Genomic DNA, 22,013 nt, shown 5'->3' with positions numbered 1-22,013 from the left:
CCCACCATAGCCCTTCCCATACCCATTAGCACAGGCATGGCCCAGCCTTCACACACAGAACTCAATGTAATCATGCCCCATGCATCGTGTTCACAGTGTACTCACCTGTTGGTGTAGAGGCCCAAACAGCAGTCAGTATTGGGATAGGACCCCATCCACTAATCGTTCCAACTCCGCCGAGATGAAAGCAGGGGCCCTTTCCTCAGTCACACATGCCATGGTAGGTTCCAGACACAGGTCACAGCAGCACATGCAGTGTAGGTCCTCTCCTGTTGAAGGTAGGGTAGCAAGTGATTGAACAGATGGAAAATGGTGGTCACGGCTGCAGCGGTGTATACCGTCACCGCTGGTGTAGATCACTATTGGCCACTGTACCCCATAGGGCCCAATGATAACCAATGAGGATTTGCACTGCGGTTCCCGATCTCCTCCCGGAACGGCACACAGCGTCAGCGGAATTACCTCATTTCCACCTGTCCATCAATACTGGAAAGGCATACGCCATTTCTAGGGGGGGAGGCTATGGATCCTAACTGCATCAAAGTTCACATTTTCACAATATGGACATATTTCACCTGAATATTGTAACAATCACAATATGCATTGAACTGAAGTGGTTACAATGTACAGATAATGACCAGCTGCTCACTATTTTACCCCATTGATCGCAACTACTGCGGATGAATAGGAGATGGAGACATCCCCCATGTACAGACCCCTGGTGGACTTGGCAACAGTGGAGGACAGGCACATTATCCTCACCTATAGACTGGACAGGGCCACAATCACAGAGCTGTGTGCCCATTTGGAGCATGACTTGATATCAGCCATCCGTCATCCCACCTGGGATCCCCCCTCTTGTGCAAGTGCTATCTGTGCTTCATTTTCTGGCAACAGGTTCTTTCCAAGTGACAGTGGGGTTGGCAGCAAGAATGTCACAGTCAATGTTCTCAATAGTGCTGACCAGAGTGTTGTCTGCCCTGATTGAACACATGTGCAGCTACATTGTTTTCCACCAGGTGGAGGATTTGGCCACAGTGAAGGCTGACTTCTATGCAATAGGACATATCCCCAACATCATTGGCGCAATTGATGGGACACATATAGTATTTGTCCCCCCCCGGTGAAATGGACAGGTCTTCAGAAATGGCAAAAGTTATCACTCTATGAATGTGCAGATGGTGTGTTTGGCAGACCAGTACATCTCCCATGTTAATGCTAAGTATCCTGGCTCGGCGCATGATGCTTTTATCCTGAGCAATAGCAGCATCCCAAATGTGATGGGCCAGCTCTAGAGGCACAGTGTGTGGCTAATAGGTGAGCCCTGGTTCCCACCCAGTGGATGTTGGTGTTTGGGTATAGTGTGGGACATAAGTTTTAGTGTGGGGCTAACAGTTGTCCCATGATATTTGCAGGTGACTCTGATTACCCCAACCTCTCATGGCTACTGACCCCTGTGAGGAATTCCAGGACAAGGGCAGAGGAACGTTACAATGAGGCACATGGGCGAACAAGAAAGATTATTGAACGTACATTTGGCCTCCTGAAGGCCAGGTTTTGGTGCCTTCATCTAACAGGCGGATCCCTGTACTACTCACCCAAGAAGGTCTGCAGGATCATTGTGGCATGCTGTATGTTGCACAACCTTGACTTGAGACGCCATGTGCCTTTTCTGTAGGAGGAGGAGACTGGAGATGGCTGTGTAGCAGCAGTGGACCCTGTGGACAGTGAAGATGAGGAGGCTGAGGATGAGGATGAGGACAACAGAAGTGCAGTCATTCGTCAATACTTCCAATGAAACACAGGTAAGACAGTGTTATTTCACAATCCGTTGACAGTTTGATGTGTGACATTGTCACTGGCAGGCTGTGATTTCCTACTGCTATGGCCACTCACTGTACCCACTGGTATTTCTTTTTGTAGATGTTGGTGCATCACTATTGCTCCTGGTGTGTTCAATGCAGGTAACTACAGGACTTTGCAATATAAACATTACTGTACAGTTGAATTTCAGTTTAAGAACCTTGTTAAACAAATACAAATACATTTTGAAATCATTTGACATACTCCATACTTGTATTTTTTCTAAGTGTGTTTATTGTAGTGCTCTGATGAAAAGGGGGAAGTGCAATGGGCTGGGGTGATGATGGAGAAAAATCCAGGTAAGAGTCTAGTATATTTGTAGCACAGGTGCATTGACCAAGGGGGCATAGGAAGGGGAGCAATGGCAGTTCAAGGTAGACAGGGTGACAGAGTGGTACACACGGATGACATTCAGGAGTCTTATTTCCAGGCGGGGATCTTGGCAATAGTCTCTGGCTTCTGCCTGGATCGCACAGAACGATTGTGGGGTGATTCTCCTTCTGCAGGAGGAGGGGTGCTGGTGGCCTGTTGGTCCTGTGGGGGGGACTCCTGTCTACTAGCGTCAGTGGAGGTGGAGGGCTGTTCAGCAGCCTGGCTAGTGGGGCCCGCTGGTGTGCCATTGCTACCCTCATACTGTCGGCCATGTCTGCCAGCACCCCTGTAATGGAAACCAGGGTGGTGTTAATGGCCTTCAAGTCCTCCCTGATCCCCAGGTACGGTCCCTCCTGCAGCCGCATGTTTCCCTGCATCTTGTCCATGATCTGGCCCAGCGTGTCCTGAGAATGTTGGTATGCTCCCAGGAGAGTCGGTTCCCTGGGCCTGTCCTCCCCCTGGTGTACAGCAGTCCTCACAGCTTCCCTGTTGTCCTGTGCCTCTGTCCCCTTAACCGTGTGCCCACTGCCACTAACCACAGGTCCCTGATTGTCATGGATTTGTGGGGTGCCCTGGGGTCCCTGTAGTGATGAACACACTGCTGATTGACGTGTCCTGGGGACAGAGGTATAGGCACGCTGGGTGGGTGCTGTGGTGGTGTTTCCTGAGGGGGGAGGCTCTGTGGTGGTGTGAGACTGTGCCTGGGTAACCGACTGTCCGGAGATCCCTGATGGGCCAGGTTGGTCATCCAGATCCAGGCGAGCAGAGCTGCTGTCATCACTGTGGGCCTCTTCTGGGGAGGGACTAGATTTTGATGGCACCTCTTCTTCGGTGACATTGGCTGCCATACCTGTGGGGATGTAAATGCAGTGTTATTGTTTCTGTGTGTGACATATTGTGCATGGGTGGGTTGCCCTCTATGGTTGTTATTGCCCTGGCAGACTTGCCTTGTGTGTGTTTTTATTTGGTGGGCTAGCTGAATGTCGCTAGGGTGCAAGATGTAGTGGTAGGTGTCCATGCAGGTCTGTGAGTGGTGTCCATGCATAGGTTTAGCATGCATGGCTTGGCATTGGGATTAGTGTGATGTGATTGTGAGGTGTGTGGGAGGTGGTGGAGTTATGGGAGTGATGGTAAGGGTGGGCGTATGTGATGGCATGCAGTTCGAGGGGTGATAGTAATAGAGATTTGACTTACCAGAGTCCAGTCCTCCTCCTACTCCTGCTATGCCCTCAGGATGGAGTATTGCCAAGACTTGCTCCTCCTACCACCTCGCTGTACACCACCAGTCCTCTGTACAGCGAGTTGATGTCTTTGTTGCAATGGAATGCACCTTCCTCTGTAGATCGTTCCACCTCTTCCTGATGCCATCCCTTGTTCTGGGGTGCTGTCCCACAGCGATGACCCTGTCCATGATTCTCTGCCATAGCTCCATCTTCCTAGCAAAGGATATTTGCTGCACCTGTGATCCAAATAGCTGTGGCTCTACCCTGATGATTTCCTCCACCATGACCCTTAGCTCCTCCTCAGTGAATCTGGGATGCCGTTGTGGTGCCATACGTGTAGTGTGAATGATGAGTGTGAGGGTGTGTAGGGTGATGTGTTGGGGTGTGTGATCTAAGGTGCGTGGGTGGTGTATAGGTGATGGTGGTGGTATGTGGCTCTGGTTGTGTGAGTGCTCTTCCTGTCTCTCTCTGCTGGCAATAATTTGTATTCGTAAAGGGTTGTGGGTAATGTGTGTGTGTTTTATAGTGGTGTGGGTGTGTGTGTCAGGAGTGTGTAGTTTGAATTGTCCAATGTGGTACTGTTTTGTTAGTGTGTGTATTTTGAGAGCGGCAGTATGTACCGCCAATGGTTTACCGCTGTTTAATTTCCGCCGTGGTGATTCGTGGGTCATAATGTAGTGCTCGTAGTTCTGTTGACGTAACAGTGTTGGTTTTCACTGACCTTGGATGTGGCAGAATTGTGTGTGTGGCTGAATAGTGAAGGATTGGTGTGTGTGTGTGTCATAATATGGTGAATGGATATCCACTGCGGCAGCGGTATGTTGGCAGCAGTCAGCATGGTGCTAATTGAGATTTACAGCCAATGTCATAATGAGGGCCTCTGTTTTTTTAACAATGAGGCCTTTTCCTTAATTTTATTCTTTCAATTCTCAAACCTAAAAATGCAATATTTTTTTTTTTTAATGTTCACAGTACGTTGATGTGAACGTTTTGATGAAGACATACATCCTGTGATTGTCATTGTCTCTAATATTTAAAAAATAATACAATTATATAATAAAGTAATGATGAAAGTGTAATTGATCGTTGTTCTAAGCATTATTAGCGGTTCAGCCCCTCAGCTGAGGCATTTAAACTCTGAAATTATTTGCATGCTGCACAATGATATACCTGAGTTGGAGGTGAGGAGAAAAAAAGGACAATGAACAGGTGCTATTCCCTGTCAGCATGAAATCAAAAAGCTATTAGGTTTATGTGAATTAGATATAACCAGGAGAGGCTTGCGGGGCTTTGTTGGGGTGGAGGGATGCGTGGGGGGGAAAATTAATTTAAAAAAAACACTTACCTGCTTCTCTGCCGCAGTCTCCTCGCTGCTCATCCCCTGCACTGCAGGCTCCTAGCCTGCCCTGCAGCCTATCCTGATGCTGCTCAAAGCAGTATTCAGATTGGCTGGGAGCACCCAGGCAGACTGAGAGCCTGTGTTGCTGGGCTGGAGAGAGCCTAGTGCACATGTATGTTTGGCTGGCCCAAGACGGCTGGCCAAACATACATCTGCACTGAGGAGGAGTGCTGTGCACTTCTACTCAGTTCTCCTCATCGTTAATGTCCTGCCCCTTTTACTACAAAATGATAATAAACCTAGTTTATTATCGTTTTGTAGTAAACGTTTTTCAGCTACTGCTGCCTACAGGGGGTGATGCTCCTCTGCCATAGCGGAGAAGCTGCTCCTGGATATAACACAAATACTCACAGTTTGATTCCCTGCGTCTCACTTTTAGTCAATTCACTCGCTGTATCAGATTTGTAAGTATTCTGATTGGCTGAGTTAATCTCAAGTTTCTATCCAGGGTGGTAAATAAATTCATCACAGTGGCTCCGAATACGTGTTTTATTACATTCATCTTGAGGACACGTGGTTTGATCCCAACTCTTGTACAAACAGAACATTATTTTAAGAGTTGTGATCAACAAGTCACACAGTCAAAGAGTAGGTATGTTATAAAGTATGTTAAATAAAGCTGCATGCATATTTAATTGTGCTGCTACACCCAGGATGAAGTAAATGTATGATTATCTAAAGTTGCTTTATAGTTTCATACATTCAGGGCCTTATTATGAGTTTGGCAGTGCCAGGACCTCCATATTTGTGGTGGCTGTCAGATCGCCAACAGGCTGGCGGAGAAGTCTGCCAAATTATGACAATGGCGGTATTCCCAACAGAATACAGTTAAAGCACCACCAGCATCGCCACTGCGGTCAGACTGCCACGAACAATGATGGCACCTGTAGGCCGGCGGAGACCATGTTTCGGCCGGACAGATTACGAGGCTGCACACTGCCACGGTTTCTGACGCGGTTGCACCACCACAGAAAGCCAGGTGGAGACAAAGGCGGTCATTATGAACATGGCGGTAAAGACCGCCGACCACTGTGGCGGTGGTGAACAGAATACCGCCGGCGGTGGCGTATGGAAACCCACCATATAATGAACAAAAAACCCAACCCCGCCAAAAGTTCCCACACCACCCCTCCCCGCCAGGACCCTGTCGGCGGGAATCACGGCCCACCCTACCCAGCCACCGCCAAGCACACCCACATTCCACCCTCCAAATGAAGATGCACAAATCACCTCGGAGGACAGTGGAGGCCTGACGACCATTGGCGGCTGCAACCGCCATGGCGGCAAGTGGGCCCAACAGCAACCACTGCACACATTGGCTAGGCTTAGCACCCACACACCTAACACACATCCAGAACACCATAAAACACCCCCAGACACACCCCACAATCCCTTGCAAAGAAACCAGGACCAGAAGACGGAGAGCACCAGAGCAAGACAGAGAACGCCAGCAGACAGGACACGCATAGCGACCCACACAGGAGCACCCAAACACCGTCCCCAATCCCGACCCCATCCACCACCCTCACCATGTCCCCCCCAAAAATCCACGCTTCGAACCATGGTGGACGAGATCCTAAAAGTGGAGCTACAAATTTTCGGCTCCAAGGTGCAGCACACAACCATCGCCCGGAAAATGGAGCTGTGGCAGACCATTGTCAACAGGGTGAATGCAGTGGGACATCACCCACGCACCATGGACGACATCCGCAAGAGATGGAATGACCTGATGGGGGAAGGTCCGGGCCATGGCATCCAGGCACCGCATCGCAGTCCAGAAGACTGGGGGAGGGCCGCCACCAACACTACCCGACTATACTGACTGGGAGGAGAAGGTACTCACCATCCTGCACCCAGAGGGACTCACTGGACTCGCTGGAGGAATGGACTTGGGTAAGCCATCTACATTAACCCCATATACACCATACCTGTAATGCATGCACCACCCCACCCCACCCACACCAACCTAGACCCACACCCCTCCCAGCCATTACCCACCACACCCACCACCCTGCATCACCCACAACTCACTACCAGGCCCACATCACTCCCGCTGTGCACAGCCACCCACCCCTGCACGTTCCCACAGTGAAATAATAACCCCCACAACAATGTAACGCCACCACTGCCACTAAATGCTATGTCCACCTCACAAAGGCACCCCTGAAGGCCACTGAAAGGCACACCAGTACTAAGTTGTACAGTACTGCCCACCTCAGACCCTTCTGCATATGTAACAAACACTTCTATGTCCCCAACAGGCACCACCACCCATGCAACCCTAATGGAGGGGACAAGGAGTGCCACAGCATTCCAGGGCGACAGAGGCACATCACAGGACAGTGGTGAAGGATCCCTGGACACTGATAAGCAGGCAGGCCCCTCACACAGCCCTGGATGTTCACCATGCAGCAGCCCCACCCAGGAAAACACTGTCACCCCTAACACCCAGCAGGCCAGGGGAGGCGTGCCCACACAAGTGGACCCAGGGCACAAACAGGTGGACCACAGCAACAGAGGCCACAGTCTCCCATCCCCAACATGCAGTAAGATGAGGGCCCGAGTATTAGTGGCACGTCCAGCATGGGACACAGGCACAGGGGCCAGGGCAAGGTCAAGTGCCCCAGTGGGTCAGGGGGTAGGGCACCGGATAGATGCAGCAGCCCAGGACGTCATTGCAGAGGTATTGGGGGCATACCAACATACCCAAGACAGGTTGGCACAGATTGTAACCACCCTGGAGCAAAGCCAGAGGATGCAGCTGGAACACCACCAACAGGCCATGGAGCAGTGGAAAGAACACAATGCCACAATGGCCACCATTGCTGGAGCACTGCTGCAGTTGGTCAACAAACCCTCAGACACCCACACCGTACAAGAGGCCCCCACAGCAGCCCTGTACAAACACCAACAGTTTTCCCAAGCAGCTGAAACAGCACAGGAAAAACCCTCCCAGGAATCACAAGGGCCGACCATGTCACCCCAAGTAGCTTCACAGCAGGCACCCAAACGTAATCTCAGGACAAGATATGGCACTGGAAACCCAGCTAAGAACAAGCCCTCTATCAACAATTGACACTGCTGCTACTGCCAAGCAACCAACCCACCCATTCACAAACTGTACTTAGCTGAGGGCTAAATGATGTACAGAACTACAAATAGGACCCACCTATGAAATCAAACAGGCCTGCCACCAAGTCGGTTGTGAGGACAACCAACCATAATGACTTCCATCACTGTACATAGCACATTTCACTGTATTCCACCAATAAACAACATATCTCACCTGTAACACTGTCCCCTGTCTTCAATGTTGAACAAAGTGGAGTAATGATGCAACAGGCAGGGATAAACGTTATTGTCAAATTGTGCATGCTGATGGTACAGTGTGTTTCTATAAAGTCAAGAAGGGAATGCTTATGTTGTCTGTCTGTACCATGCTGAAGAGGTCCATGACTCGCATACCATGACCAAATCCCCCTAGTGGACATGGCACACTAACAGTATCAGTCACTAACCACATATACAGGCTGAAGTCCCAGACAGTTATTGGAAGTAGAGTTGTATCAGTTGGTTTCTGGAATTTACATCTTCCCCTTCCTCATCCTCACCATCACTCTCCTCACCTCTCTGAGGTAACAGATCAGGACATATAGCACCCTTCACCTCCAAAACGGGAACTGAATGTCTCACTGCCACGTTGTGCAGCATGCAGCAAGCCACCATTATCCTACACACCTTATCAGGCCCATAGGCCAGGGAACCCCCAGAGATATGTAGGCACCGGAATCTAGCCTTCATGAGACCTATAGTACGCTCTATCACCCTCCTAGTACGTCCATGGGCCTCATTGTATTTCCTCTCTGCATCCGTCCTGGGATTCCTCACTGGTGTCAGGAGCCAACTCAACTTTGGATAGCCAGAATCACTTAGAGAAATGGTCAATACAGAGTCGTCATTGGAATGTCCTTAGTCCGACAGGCTGGTTTTCTGCAATGTGTCAGTTAGTGACAGGCACACTTACCTATGATCCACCCTCTGTCCTCTTGGAGCTGTTCCATATTTTGTGGGACACTACTGTTCCTCAAAACAAATGAATCATGGCCTGAACCAGGAAACATGGCATTCACATGGGATATGCACTGGTCTGCTGTACATACCAATTGGATGTTCATGGAGTGAAAGTTCTTCCTGTTTCTGTACACCTGTTCACTCACTCTTGGGGGGAGGACGGGTATGCGGGTTCCATCGATGGCACCAATAACATGGGGAATGTTTGCAGAGGCATAGAAGTCTGAGTTGATGGCAGGGAGCTCAGCACTTTCGGGGAAACGCACAAAGGATTGCAGATGTTGTACAAATGCATTTCGAAATCTTGTAAGTACCTGTCTGAACATTGGCTGTGAGAAACCAGCACCCATGCCCACTGTCACTTGAAATGAGCCTGTGGCCAGGAAATGGAGTGAGGAGAGCACCTGCACCTCATTTGGAACGGCATGCTGATTACGATTTCTGGGAGTCAGTGCAGGATCCAGTAATGCACATAGGTCCTGAATAGTTGCACGTGTGAGTCTGTAAGTGATAATGATCTGATGCTCCACCATGGTCCCAATATCCACAAGTGGTCTGTACACAGAAGGTGCCCTTCCTCGCCACAAGGGTCTGTACCTGTGAGGGGTAAGAACAAGGAGTCATGTGCACACATACACAGGCATTTTTGCTAAACACATTCACTGCATTCTTCATAGTAGTGTCTGTACAATAACTGCAACCTGACAGATGTACATTGTCATCACTAAGAGGGAACGGAGTAAATCATGTGTGATAATATACTCTATGGATAGAGACATATGTGATTCATGTGGCTAGTAGGCCCAGCATTGTGGCTAAATTGAATTTCTAAATGTGAAGGTGATGGCAAAATGTCTGCCCACTGTAGTTCCGCCCCTTAGTTGTGGTAGTGACCTAAGACCGCTAGCGGTTGACGTCACAGCGTTCAGTGGTGTTTACCGCTGTTCGCACCCTCATTGGATAACATGGATGCGAATGGGGAATCTTGGCGTATCATTATCGCTGCCGGGGGTGACTGTGCATTCCGCCGCAGAACATACGCGCGTTCGTCATAATGTGGTCACTTAACTCCCTGATCTTGTGCGGAATAGTACTCCACTCTGTGTACTGCTGTGGCCTGCCTCTGGCTATGGATGTTCCACGTGGTGCAGGGGAAAGGGCCCTGGCCTTCATACAGGAAGAACTGAAGAAACTGGTGGAAGGGGTCCTGCCCCTGTACGGCAGACTCTACGGCCGGACTGAGGTACAGGTAAGTCCGGGTTTGGGGGGCACTGTGTGTGTAATGCATGGAATGGATTGCTCAGATGTGCGTTCCTGTGAGCCAGGATGGGGGTTGGTGCATGAAATGCTGCGTGCCACTGTCCTGCATGTCTGTGAGTACTGTCTGTCCTATGCCTCTGGGAGTACTGTCTATCATATGTCTAACAATCAGCCAGCTATTGCCATTGTGCAGGTGCCTGACCTCTGTGTTTCTTCTCTGTGTCTCCCTACTAGGTCAGCGCCCACCAGAAGAGGGCACATTGGCATCCCATCACCAAGGAGGAACGGACCCTGGGGGTCTACAACCGGCAGAGCACCCACTGTCGGAAGAGGTGGGAGGACCTGCGGCGCTGGGCGTGGAAGATTAGTGAGGCCCAGCTGGGGAAGTCCTCTCAACGTGGTAGGGGTGCCCGTCAGGCACTGACCCCCTTAATGCGAAGGATCCTGGTGGTGGCGTACCCAGACCTGGATAGGGACTTGAAGGCTGCACAGCAGTCACAAGGGGGTGAGTACTCACAGCTCATACTTCAGCCTGGAAGGATGAGTGTGTGTGCGATAGGGCTCATAGGGCTTAGAGCAGGGTTTTGACTGGTGTCCAGCTACTGTCTGCTCCCCAAAGGGTGTAGGGCTGTCCCTGTCAAGTTTCACCTACCTCAGCTTCAGTGCAATGACAGGATATGGGTGTAGGTCAGTATACTGCTCAGTAGTCAGGGTCATGGTCAGGGCCTAGTGCACGGTGCTACCTGTTGGGTGTGTCTGCTGGGTAGGTTTATGTCTGGCCATTGTGCATCAGCATTCAGCTACTTACAAGTGTCTCTCCTGTTTTGTCTCCTTATCCCTGTTCTCTTTTGTGTGTATGATACAGCATCAACATCAGGTGAGGGAGTTGAGGCACCGGCTAGTGGGGAGACAGCGGCCCACGGACCCTCGGAGGCAGAGACAACGGATGCCCAGGGGACCACTGGGTGGGAGGGCGAGGGGACTTCCACGGGGGAGGCTGCTACCACCGATGGTAGTGACTCTGAAACCTCCTCCGATAGGGGCCCTTCGGCGGTAACAGACACTAGTGGACAAATCACGACTGCAACAACTTCCGCCACCACCCATACCATCAGTGCCCTCCCTTCTCCTCCCAACCGAGTTGGCTGTGCCCACCCACCCAGAAAGGTGGGCGTCTCCTTCGCCCCAGGCACCTCCTCCCCTGCCCCGGTCAGCCCTTCTGCCCTAACAGGGTAGGCTATTGACCTCCTGAGAACCATCTCTGTAGGGCATACAACCATTGTCAATGCCATCCAGGGGCTAGCATCAGAGGTGCAGCAGACTAATGCCTATCTGGATGGCATTCACGGTGCCGTGTCTGCCCTACAGAGATCTTTTCAGGCTCTGGCCTCCTCTTGGATGGCAACCAGTTTCCCTGGCCATTCCGTCCCCCCTCCAACCTCCTCTACCCCTTTCAGCACCCCACTCCCTTCACCCGTCCAAGGCACACATTCAGACACGCAGTCATGCACTTCAACACACAAAAAACACACTTCCAAACACAAGCACCACACCTCCCACCACAGGCATTCACACAGCCAACATACACCTGCACACACAACAACGTCTACTTCCCCCAGTGTGCCCGCATCTTCCGCCTCCCTGTCTGTCCCCTCTACATGCACACCCTCATGCACTGCACCGTCACTCACTGTTACTGCTCCTCTTTCTGCACTCACCACAATAGCAGACAGCCATACATGCACCCCATACACCACACCTGCTCTCACCACCTCCACTGTAGTTGGCACATGCGGCACACTCACCCGACTTGCAGACACCCACCCAACATACATCCACACTAGCTGTCTGTCTTCTCCCACTGTGTCCACCTCCCCACCTCCCAAAACACTCAAAAAAAGCAAGACACCCACTCATCAGACATCCACCACACCACAGCATACTGAGCAGTCACCGGCACCCACTACACACACACCTACATCCCATACATCAACTCCCTCTACCTCCACTCCCACGCCCTCATCCACCCCCCCAATTGCTCCCAAGAAACTTTTCCTATCCCGTGTCGACCTGTTCGAACCCACTGGCCCACCCCGTCTTGTCCCAAAACGTGCCCACCTCCTTGCCCTTTCTGTTCCTTCCACATCGTAGCCCACCCCGGTCCAGCCTTCCCATTCCTGTGCCCCTTCTCCTCTTAAGAAGAAGGCCCGCTCTGAGCCTAAGGCATCCAGCTCCACCCGTGACAAACAGCCCCCACCCCTTCTAAGGAGAAGCCCACCCCCCCTCCAACCTCCTCATGCAAGTTAAAGTCCCACCTCTGTCGTAAATCCCCACACCCACCGCCCCGCTCCCATTCCACGACGTGCCTGGCACCCCCTCTGGTGCCCTGTTGAGTGGAGTACCCAGCTCTTGTGGGAGTCAGGTGTGGCCAGTTGTGGCCAGTTGTGGCCAAGAAAGATGGACTTTTTACGGACTGGCCATTGGCCCTGTTTTCATCATTTTGTTCAGTGAGCTTCATAATAAAGTTTCGGTGTGGCTTGTGTTTGGGCTGCACGCAGTTCCACCCTGGTGTTTGTTTAAATAATTTATGGCTGTGGTGCTATTGTATGTCCTATGGCCAAGTTGCAGTGGCCTTCAGTCGGGTACGTCCCTCTTGGTGTGGGGTGTCTGGCTATTGCTGCTGGGTAGGATTGTTTGGGGCTTTGCAGGGTGGGCGGAGTGGGTGGGTATGTAAGTTTACCCTTTCCTCCCTTGTTTTGTAGGTTGCAGTACTTACCGTCATCGTCTTCGTCGGCGGTCTCGGTCGTGTAGATATATGGCAAGGAGCAAGGCTGGCATGATCTGCAGCTCTCTGTCCATGGCTACTGCTGCACGTTTTGTTGAGCTCCGGTGAGTGTTTCCTTCTATTTGTTTCATTTCCGCCTGGCTTTGTGTGGTGGTGGATACCGCCCCGGAACTGGCGGCAGAATGGTGGTTCATAATTTGATGGGCGGGTTGGGCCTTTCCGACAGCCTGTGGGTGGCCTCTGCCGTCGTCAGCGGGAATCATTTCCTGGCGGTAGGTGGTGCGCAGGAATGCGTGAGTTTCGTTTGGTTCATTATTTGGTGGTCCGGACAGCTCCTCTGTTGACGGTTTCTATAAAAGGAGAAACTCACCTTCAGGAAGCCATACTCATCTGGAGCCGCAAAAGAACCACAAGTAGATGTCATCCTGCTGCTCATGCTCGCCCAAAGACTGCAAAGTCCTCGATGATGACAGCAACCGTAAGTACACACATATACCTGTTACTCTTGTATAGTTTCAATTTTTGTACTCATACACAGCATACCATCTGGAAGGGGGTACGGGGCAACCCTCTTATGCAACTTTACAGTGACATGCACACTTTCATACAGCCACACACGCAACTGCACATACATAGTACACACACTACGGCCACCCTCCCCCACACACATGTCTAAAACACGCATGGACACACAGTATAGGCCCAGTATCACACAATACAACACAACACCAAAGCATTTCACAACAACACCACAACTGCACCAGTGTCAATACATTGGCAAGCACTCACAATTGACACTACCCAGGGGCACATCACACATACAACACAACATACAACCAACCGGGAACAAACACACACAATTACACAACCATACAACTTACCGATCGACATACACATCACACACAATGCACATCAAATCCATCATATCAAGCACCACACTTGCGCACGCACACAGTCAAAGCACACAAAGCCACATGGCACAGCAACAAACACATGTCAACACAAACACCACACAATGCCATCAAAAAACATGTCTGCCACAAACACATGCACATGCCCATCGCAAAACACGCACCCTATCATTGGGGAGCAAAAGTACTGCACACACCCACACATACTGGCTATACAAGACAGGAAGACCAAGCACCATACACACACAAATTCTCACACACAACCAATGTTAGCCAGGAACAACTCCACAGGAAAAGAAATGTAGGACAGAGATTTAGCCAGGAAAACAACAACTAGTTGGTTTGAATATATTATGTTTTCAAAATGAAGTTTAAATGCAAAGGCCATAGCCCAGTCCCAACGTTGTGTCCTGTGCACCAAAGGCATGTACTGGTACCTCAGTCTTGATTCCTGACTGCCATGTAAGCTCCACAGGTAGGGACATCAAGGGGACTGGCAGGCACCTCAGGGATTATCTGGGGGGGTAGTGGTGGAGGGGGTAGTCTGGGTTTTGGCTTGGTAGGGGGAGGTTTGGGATTTGGCCTGGGAGGGGGTTATAGGTTTAGGCTTCGGGGAGGGTTGGGTCTTCTTGGGAGGGGTAGACTTCTTGGCAGGAGAAGGGACATGGACACTGGCAGGGCACTAGGGGAAGCTGTGGAGTTGGAAGGGACCACTTGGGGAGAGAAACAGAACATTTATGGGTTTTGTGGGGGGAATAGTAGGGAAAAGGGCAAACTCTATGAGGAAATATTTCTTAGACACCTGGGACCAGTCATAGCAAAAGGGCTTGGGTGTGGAGGGAGAGGAAGTGGTTGTCTGAGGTGTAGGTATGCATGATTCAGGTGCCTGTTTGTGGGAGGTATGCCTGTGTGTGGTGGGGGTATGTTGGGTGGGTGAGTGAAGGCATTCATATGTCTTGGGCATATGGGGGTAGAGGTACTGGGAGATGTCGTGGGGATGTCTGTTGGGGTGGTAGCTACAAGTATGGTAGATGTGCTGCATGTAGGAGTATCAGTGGTTGTGATGCATACAGATGTGGTAACTGGGGTCGATGTCTGAGGGTCTGCTGTGGTGCTGTCTGTTGGTAGGATTGGAGTAGTGGCTGGATCTGTGAATGTTGGTGTGGTGTCTGCAGGTGTGCTGTCTGTGATGCTGGTGGTGGTGGGGGTGTCAAGGCAGGTTGTGACTGTTGCTGTGTGTGCAGGTGTATGTTGCTTACGTGCATGACGGTTGTGTGTCTTGTGGTGCTTGTGTTTGTCTGAGCTACAATTGGATGTTGATGTTGATTCATGTCTGTCTGTTTGTGTGCTTTGGCTGGGTTTGGGAAGAGGGGTTTGCGATTGGGAAAAGGAAGGTGGAGGGGGGAATATAGACAAAGGGTGACTGGCTGCCATCAATGTGGAGGCCAAAGGATGAAAGGATCTCTGTAGGCCAGCCAGTGCACCATGAATGCTCTCCAAGAATGTATTATTCTTTTGAATCTGAGTTGCCAGTCCCTCGATGGCATTCACAATGGTTGACTGACTGAACATTCAATCCATACCCCTATATGACAACTAAGTCACACACCACATAAGCGACCTATCTAACACAAACAATACTATCCTATCAATACAGCTATCACACTAAACATTCCATTGTAAGCTAACTTGGCACACATGAATATGGGTCCCCATCGACATCAACAATGTTAGACAACAACCAAGCTATGGGAAATTGTGGCAACATTAACCTCCACATAACACAGACACTAAACTACATATTCTCATATCATGACCTGATGTCATGTTCCAGGAAAGGAAGCTCATCAAATGCCGTAGACAAGACAGCATTTTGCATACATATTAAAAACATTTCTTCTCACAGTGTTTACAGCCTTCACAAATGAAAAATGCTCACGTGCCCCTACCCTATTTGGCATATCCAAATTTGGAGTATCATAGAACCTTAACATCATAAACACATGCACCAATACTGTAGCAGAACAAATTTAAACAAATTTAAACAGACCTTGTGGACCTAATCATCTTAGTCTTTCACCACCTTAAGAATAAGCATGTACACTTATAGGGCCCTATTTAGCCCCCTGGATTTACCTACAGACAACTACAGGTAGCATAGTTATACCTCAAGTACAATGGACCCTGTCATGTGCATTAAGGGCACTTACAGTTTAACTATTCATGATGAGTGGCAATATCAATAGACCATTATTTAAGTGGCAACATCACTATCCACACTTCAGACATGAGTAATCTTATATCAGAATAGGAAATCCAAATGCCATAAACCACATCTGAGGTTACCACGAGAGAGACATATACCTTGATGCAAGACAAATGACTGACTACACATACTATTCCACTAACATGTGAATATGAACTACCACACCTGCAACACAGTCAAGTCAGTGGACACAATAGGTTTCCATACAAAAAGCCTTCAAAACATATCCACAATAGCAAGAGTAAGCATGTCTAAGTTGCATCACAATGTTGACATATGGCAGAACATAACACTATACACATGATGTTGGCAAAAACAAGTGTCCAATGTACAAATCATTAGATGCCCTGGTCTGTTTAGCATGCCCACAACACATTGGATAAGGGATTTGCTGTGTTGGATCTTATCATCCACGGGACATGTAAATGGCAGTTATAATCTGCACTCCTATATCAATTGTATGCTTTGTACCATGGTGTGGTCTCCCCTAATGTTTTGCCTCTTCTTGTCAGGTTGTGGATGGGTGCTGGACTCTGTTTTTGCTGTTTTTAAAACTCTGGGCACTTTACCACTGCTAATCAGTGCTAAAGAGCAAGTGCTCCTATGTAAAACGAATGAGTAATTGGCTTATCCATGATTGACATATTTGATTTACTACTAAGGGGGTCATTCTGATTTACCGCCAGGGCGGAGGTTGGCGGTAGCACCGCCAACAGGCTGGCGGTGCTCCGCCGGGCATTCTGACCGCTGCGGTACAGCCGCGGCCAGAAGCGGAAAGCCGGCGGTGTACCGCCAACTTTCCGCTGCCCATGGGAATCTGCCATGGCCGCCATGGGGATTCTGACACCCCATACCGCCATCCTGTTCCTAGCGGTTCGCCCGCCAGGAACAGGATGGCGGTATGGGGTGCCGTGGGGCCCCTGGGGGCCCCTGCAGTGCCCATGCCAATGGCATGGGCACTGCAGGGGCCCCCGTAAGAGGGCCCCACAAAGAATTTCAGTGTCTGCTTTGCAGACACTGAAATTCGCGACGGGTGCAACTGCACCCGTCGCACCTTCCCACTCCGCCGGCTCCATTCTGAGCCGGCGTCCTCGTGGGAAGGGTGTTTCCCGCTGGGCTGGCGGGCGGACTTTCGGCGGTCGCCCGCCAGCCCAGTGGGAAACCCAGAATGCCCGCCACGGTCTTTTGACCGCGGTACGGTCTTCTGGCGGTTCCCGCTTGGCGGGCGGCTACCGCCGCCCGCCAAGCTTAGAATCAGGGCCTAAGTCTCTAGTAAAGTGCACTAGAGGTGCCCCAGGCCTGTAAATGCCACTAGTGGGCCTGTAGCGCTGGTTGTGCCAACCACATGAGTAGCCCTGTAAACATAGCTCAGACCTGCCAATGCAGTGTCTGTGAGGGCAGTTTTTAACTGCCAGTTCGACTCGGCAAGTGTACCCACTTGCCAGATCTAAACCTTCCCTTTTTATACATGTAAGGTACCCCTACGGTAGGCCGTAGGCAGCCCAGTGGGCAGGGTGCAGTACATGTTAAAGGTGGGTTACATTTGTGTGTTACATTTCCTAAACAGTTAAATACTTCTAAATTCAGCCTTCACTGTTGCAAGGCCGATCTCTCTCATAGGTTAACATGGAGGCTGCCTTTAAATAACTTTAAAGTGCAGATTCCCTTTGAGTGCAGATAGAAACGTGGAGTTTGGGGTCTCTGAACTCACAATTTAAAAATACATCTTTTAGTGATGTTGTTTGTTAGATTGTTAGTTTGAAAATGCCACTTTTAGAAAGTAGGCAATTTCTTGCTTAAACCATTCTGTGACTCTGGTGGTCATTCCAACCCTGGCGGTCGGTGTTAAAGCGGCGGCCAAACCGCCAACAGGCTGGCGGTAAAAAAATGCAATTCCGACCCTGGCGGAAACCACCAACAGAGAGGCGGGAGACAATGTACCGCCCACCCTATCACAACCCACCAATCTGCCACCTTTTCCGGGGCGGTAGCCCCGCCGATAAAAACACGGCGGAAACAGACATTTCAAACGGAAAACGCTCACCTCCATACACCGCACGAGGAATCTGGACAGCATGGAACCCGAACTACACATCCTACCAGCCATTGTCTTCCTGCTCCTCTACCAGGAGCACGAACGCCGGCGCAGAAGACAACGGTGAGTACTGCACCTACGACACAGGGGAGGATAAAATATTACGGGGACACACATACGCGACACACCCACCCCCACCCTCACCCACTACAACACGCACATCAATGCATAGCAACACATCACAGTTACACCCCCAAACCGCCCGGAAGAATGCAAAGGCAAAAGGAAATGATTATAAATATAGAATCATATTGTAAGACTGAGTATAAAATATATCACACATCTATAACTTTATATACATAAATTGTCCAGTCCGATATGTCTATCAGCCATTGTTCGTGGGCCACTGGGCCAAAACACATGGGCAAAGCCCACACAGGATACCTGCCTCCAACGGAGAGAACACTGCAGGGGCATCAAATAGGAAAACTACAGGCACCTCAGGGGGAAAGGAAGGGGGGGCACCTCAGCCACATGAGTCCACGACGCCAGATCCACGAGGGGCCTCCATGGCCACTGTGCCATCCTGGGGAGTGCAAAGCCACAGTCTCTCAAGTCTCTACAGTGGGTGGGTTGCCCACTGGCATATCCTGGGGAGTGCAAAGCCACAGTCTCTCAAGTCTCTACAGTGGGTGGGTTGCCCACTGCCATATCCTGGGGAGTGCAAAGCCACAGTCTCTCAAGTCTCTACAGTGGGTGGGTTGCCCACTGTGCCATCCTGAGGAGTGCAAAGCCACAGTCTCTCAAGTCTCTACAGTGGGTGGGTTGCCCACTGTGCCATCCTGGGGAGTGCAAAGCCACAGTCTCTCAAGTCTCTACAGTGGGTGGGTTGCCCACTGCCATATCCTGGGGAGTGCAAAGCCAGTCTCTCAAGTCTCTACAGTGGGTGGGTTGCCCACTGTGCCATCCTGGGGAGTGCCAAGCCACAGTCTCTCAAGTGGATAACACTCTCCACTGGTACTGGAGGGGGACTAGTGCCCAGAGTGCTTCGTGCAGCCCTGCCCGACACAGATGCGGGCCTGCCCCTTCCGCCAATGGGCCAGCGGTTCTTGAGATGAAGGGCCCAGTTCAGTGGTGCTTGAGACGGCGGTGCCCTGTTCAGCGGTGCTTGAGATGGCGGTGCCCTGTTCAGCGGTGCTTGAGACGGCGGTGCCCTGTTCAGCGGTGCTTGAGACAGCGGTGCCCAGCGGAGCAGTGCTTGAGATGAAGGGCCCAGTTCAGCGGTGCTTTAGACGGCGGTGCCCAGCGGAGCAGTGCTTGAGACGGCGGTGCCCTGTTCAGCGGTGCTTGAGACGGCGGTGCCCTGTTCAGCGGTGCTTGAGATGGCAGTGCCCAGCGGAGCAGTGCTTGAGATGAAGGGCCCAGTTCAGCGGTGCTTGAGATGAAGGGCCCAGTTCAGCGGTGCTTGAGACGGCGGTGCCCAGCGGAGCGGTGCTTGAGATGAAGGGCCCAGTTCAGCGGTGCTTGAGATGAAGGGCCCAGTTCAGCGGTGCTTGAGATGGCGGTGCCCAGCGGAGCGGTGCTTGGGATGAAGGGCCCAGTTCAGCGGTGCTTGAGATGAAGGGCCCAGTTCAGCGGTGTTTGGGACGGCGGTGCCCAGCGGAGCAGTGCTTGAGATGAAGGGCCAAGTTCAGCTGTGCTTGAGATGAAGGGCCCAGTTCAGCGGTGCTTGAGACGGCGGTGCCCAGCGGAGCAGTGCTTGAGATGAAGGGCCCAGTTCAGCAGTGCTTGAGATGAAGGGCCCAGTTCAGCGGTGCTTGAGACGGCGGTGCCCTGTTCAGGGGTGCTTGAGACGGCGGTTCCCAGCGGAGCAGTGCTTGAGATGAAGGGCCCAGTTCAGCGGTGCTTGAAATGAAGGGCCCAGTTCAGCGGTGCTTGAGACGGCGGTGCCCTGTTCAGCGGTGCTTGAGACGGCAGTGCCCAGCGGAGCGGTGCCCAGCGGAGCGGTGCTTGAGATGAAGGGCCCAGTTCAGCGGTGCTTGAGACGGCGGTGCCCAGCGGAGCAATGCTTGAGATGAAGGGCCCAGTTCAGCGGTGCTTGAGACGGCGGTGCCCAGCGGAGCAGTGCTTGAGATGAAGGGCCCAGTTCAGCGGTGCTTGAGATGAAGGGCCCAGTTCAGCGGTGCTTGAGATGGCGGTGCCCTGTTCAGGGGTGCTTGAGACGGCGGTGCCCAGTGGAGCAGTGCTTGAGATGAAGGTCCCAGTTCAGCGGTGCTTGAGACGGCTGTGCCCTGTTCAGCGGTGCTTGAGACGGCGGTGCCCAGCGGAGCAGTGCTTGAGATGAAGGGCCCTCTTCAGCGGTGCTTGAGATGAAGGGCCCAGTTCAGCGGTGCTTGAGACGGCAGTGCCCTGTTCAGCGGTGCTTGAGACGGCGGTGCCCAGCAGAGCGGTGCCTGAGATGAGTGTCCTGGTCAGCGGATCGGGCCCAGGCATGGATGTCACTCGCCACCTGACATGTGGCTGGTGGGTCCTTCCTGCCCATCTGTCTGGTGGCTTGCGGGGCCCTCCTGGGCTGCAGTTCTCTGCCTGTGGGTGTCCTCCTGCCCACCTGGGACGTGGCTTGCGGGGCCCTCCTGGGCTGCAGTACCGGGCCTGTCGGTGTTCTCCTGCACACCTGGGATGGGGCTGGTGGGGCCCTCCTGGCCAGCTGGCCTGCTGCCGGACTTGTCGGGCGTGCTGCCCTTCTCACCCTTCCCTGTACGCTTGTGGCCCTTTCCCACCTTTGGCGGTGTGCCAGGTGGCACCCGACTTCCTGCCGGAGCCAATGTAGGGATTTTTGTCCCTGGGGTCTTTGGTCGCTCGCGCCGGGCACTGGCAATCTTAGGATGCTTTTCCGGGGGTGGGCTGGCCGTGCCTTGGCTCCTAGCAGAACTGGATGCCCTTGAGGGTGGGGGACTCCACAGTCCATGGACAACAGTCTTTACAGGTCCCGGTTTTGTGGTGGCTGAGGTGCTGATTGGAGTCTTATGAGATGGACGGGGTGGGGGAGTTGTAGGAAAGAGGTCAAGTTTGGAAAAGAAAAGCAATTTGGAAAGAGAGGGACGGGTAGGTGTAGTGGGTATGGGAGTGGAGGAAGAGGATGTGGTTGTAGGAGTGTGAAGTCTGGTGTCTTTGGGTGCAGGTGCTTGGGCTGGAGGCTGTCGTGAGGTGGATGGCTGTTGGGTGGGTGGCTGCCTGCGTTTGTGTAGTTTGGAAGAGGAGGTGACAGACACACTGGGAGAGGACACAGGGGACGTGTAAATGGTAGTGGGGGTGGTGACTGCACGTGTGCGGAGTGTTCTGGTGGGTGTGCTGGTGATAGACGTAGTGGCTGAAGATGTTGTGCATGCAAGTGTGAGTGGAGACGTCACAGGGAGGGAGGAGGGAGACGAGGAGGAGGGGGACACAGTGGAGGCAGTGGCGGTTGGTAGGTCTGCATGTGGATGTTGCTTGTGTGATGTGTGGTGCTTATGTCTGGATGAGCTTCCCTTGGGTGTTGAGGTGTGTGCAGGCTGGACTGATGGTGTGTCTGGGATAGGCAGAGGTACAGGGGATTGGGTCTGGGTGGAGGAAGTTGGAGGGGGGAGGCTAGAGACAGGGACAATTGCTGCCATCAGTGCTGAGGCCAGAGCGTTGAACGATCGCTGATGGGCAGCCTGACCGGAATGAATGCCCTCCAGGTATGCATTACTCTGGTGCACCTCTCTTTGTACACCCTGGATGGCATTCAAAAGGGTAGACTGCCCAACAATGATGGTCCTTAGGAGGTCAATGACCTCCTCACTGAGG

Source organism: Pleurodeles waltl, chromosome 2_2, assembly GCF_031143425.1.
Source record: "Pleurodeles waltl isolate 20211129_DDA chromosome 2_2, aPleWal1.hap1.20221129, whole genome shotgun sequence".
Classification (NCBI taxonomy): Eukaryota; Metazoa; Chordata; class Amphibia; order Caudata; family Salamandridae; genus Pleurodeles; species Pleurodeles waltl.
Note: the sequence above shows the minus strand (reverse complement) of the source record.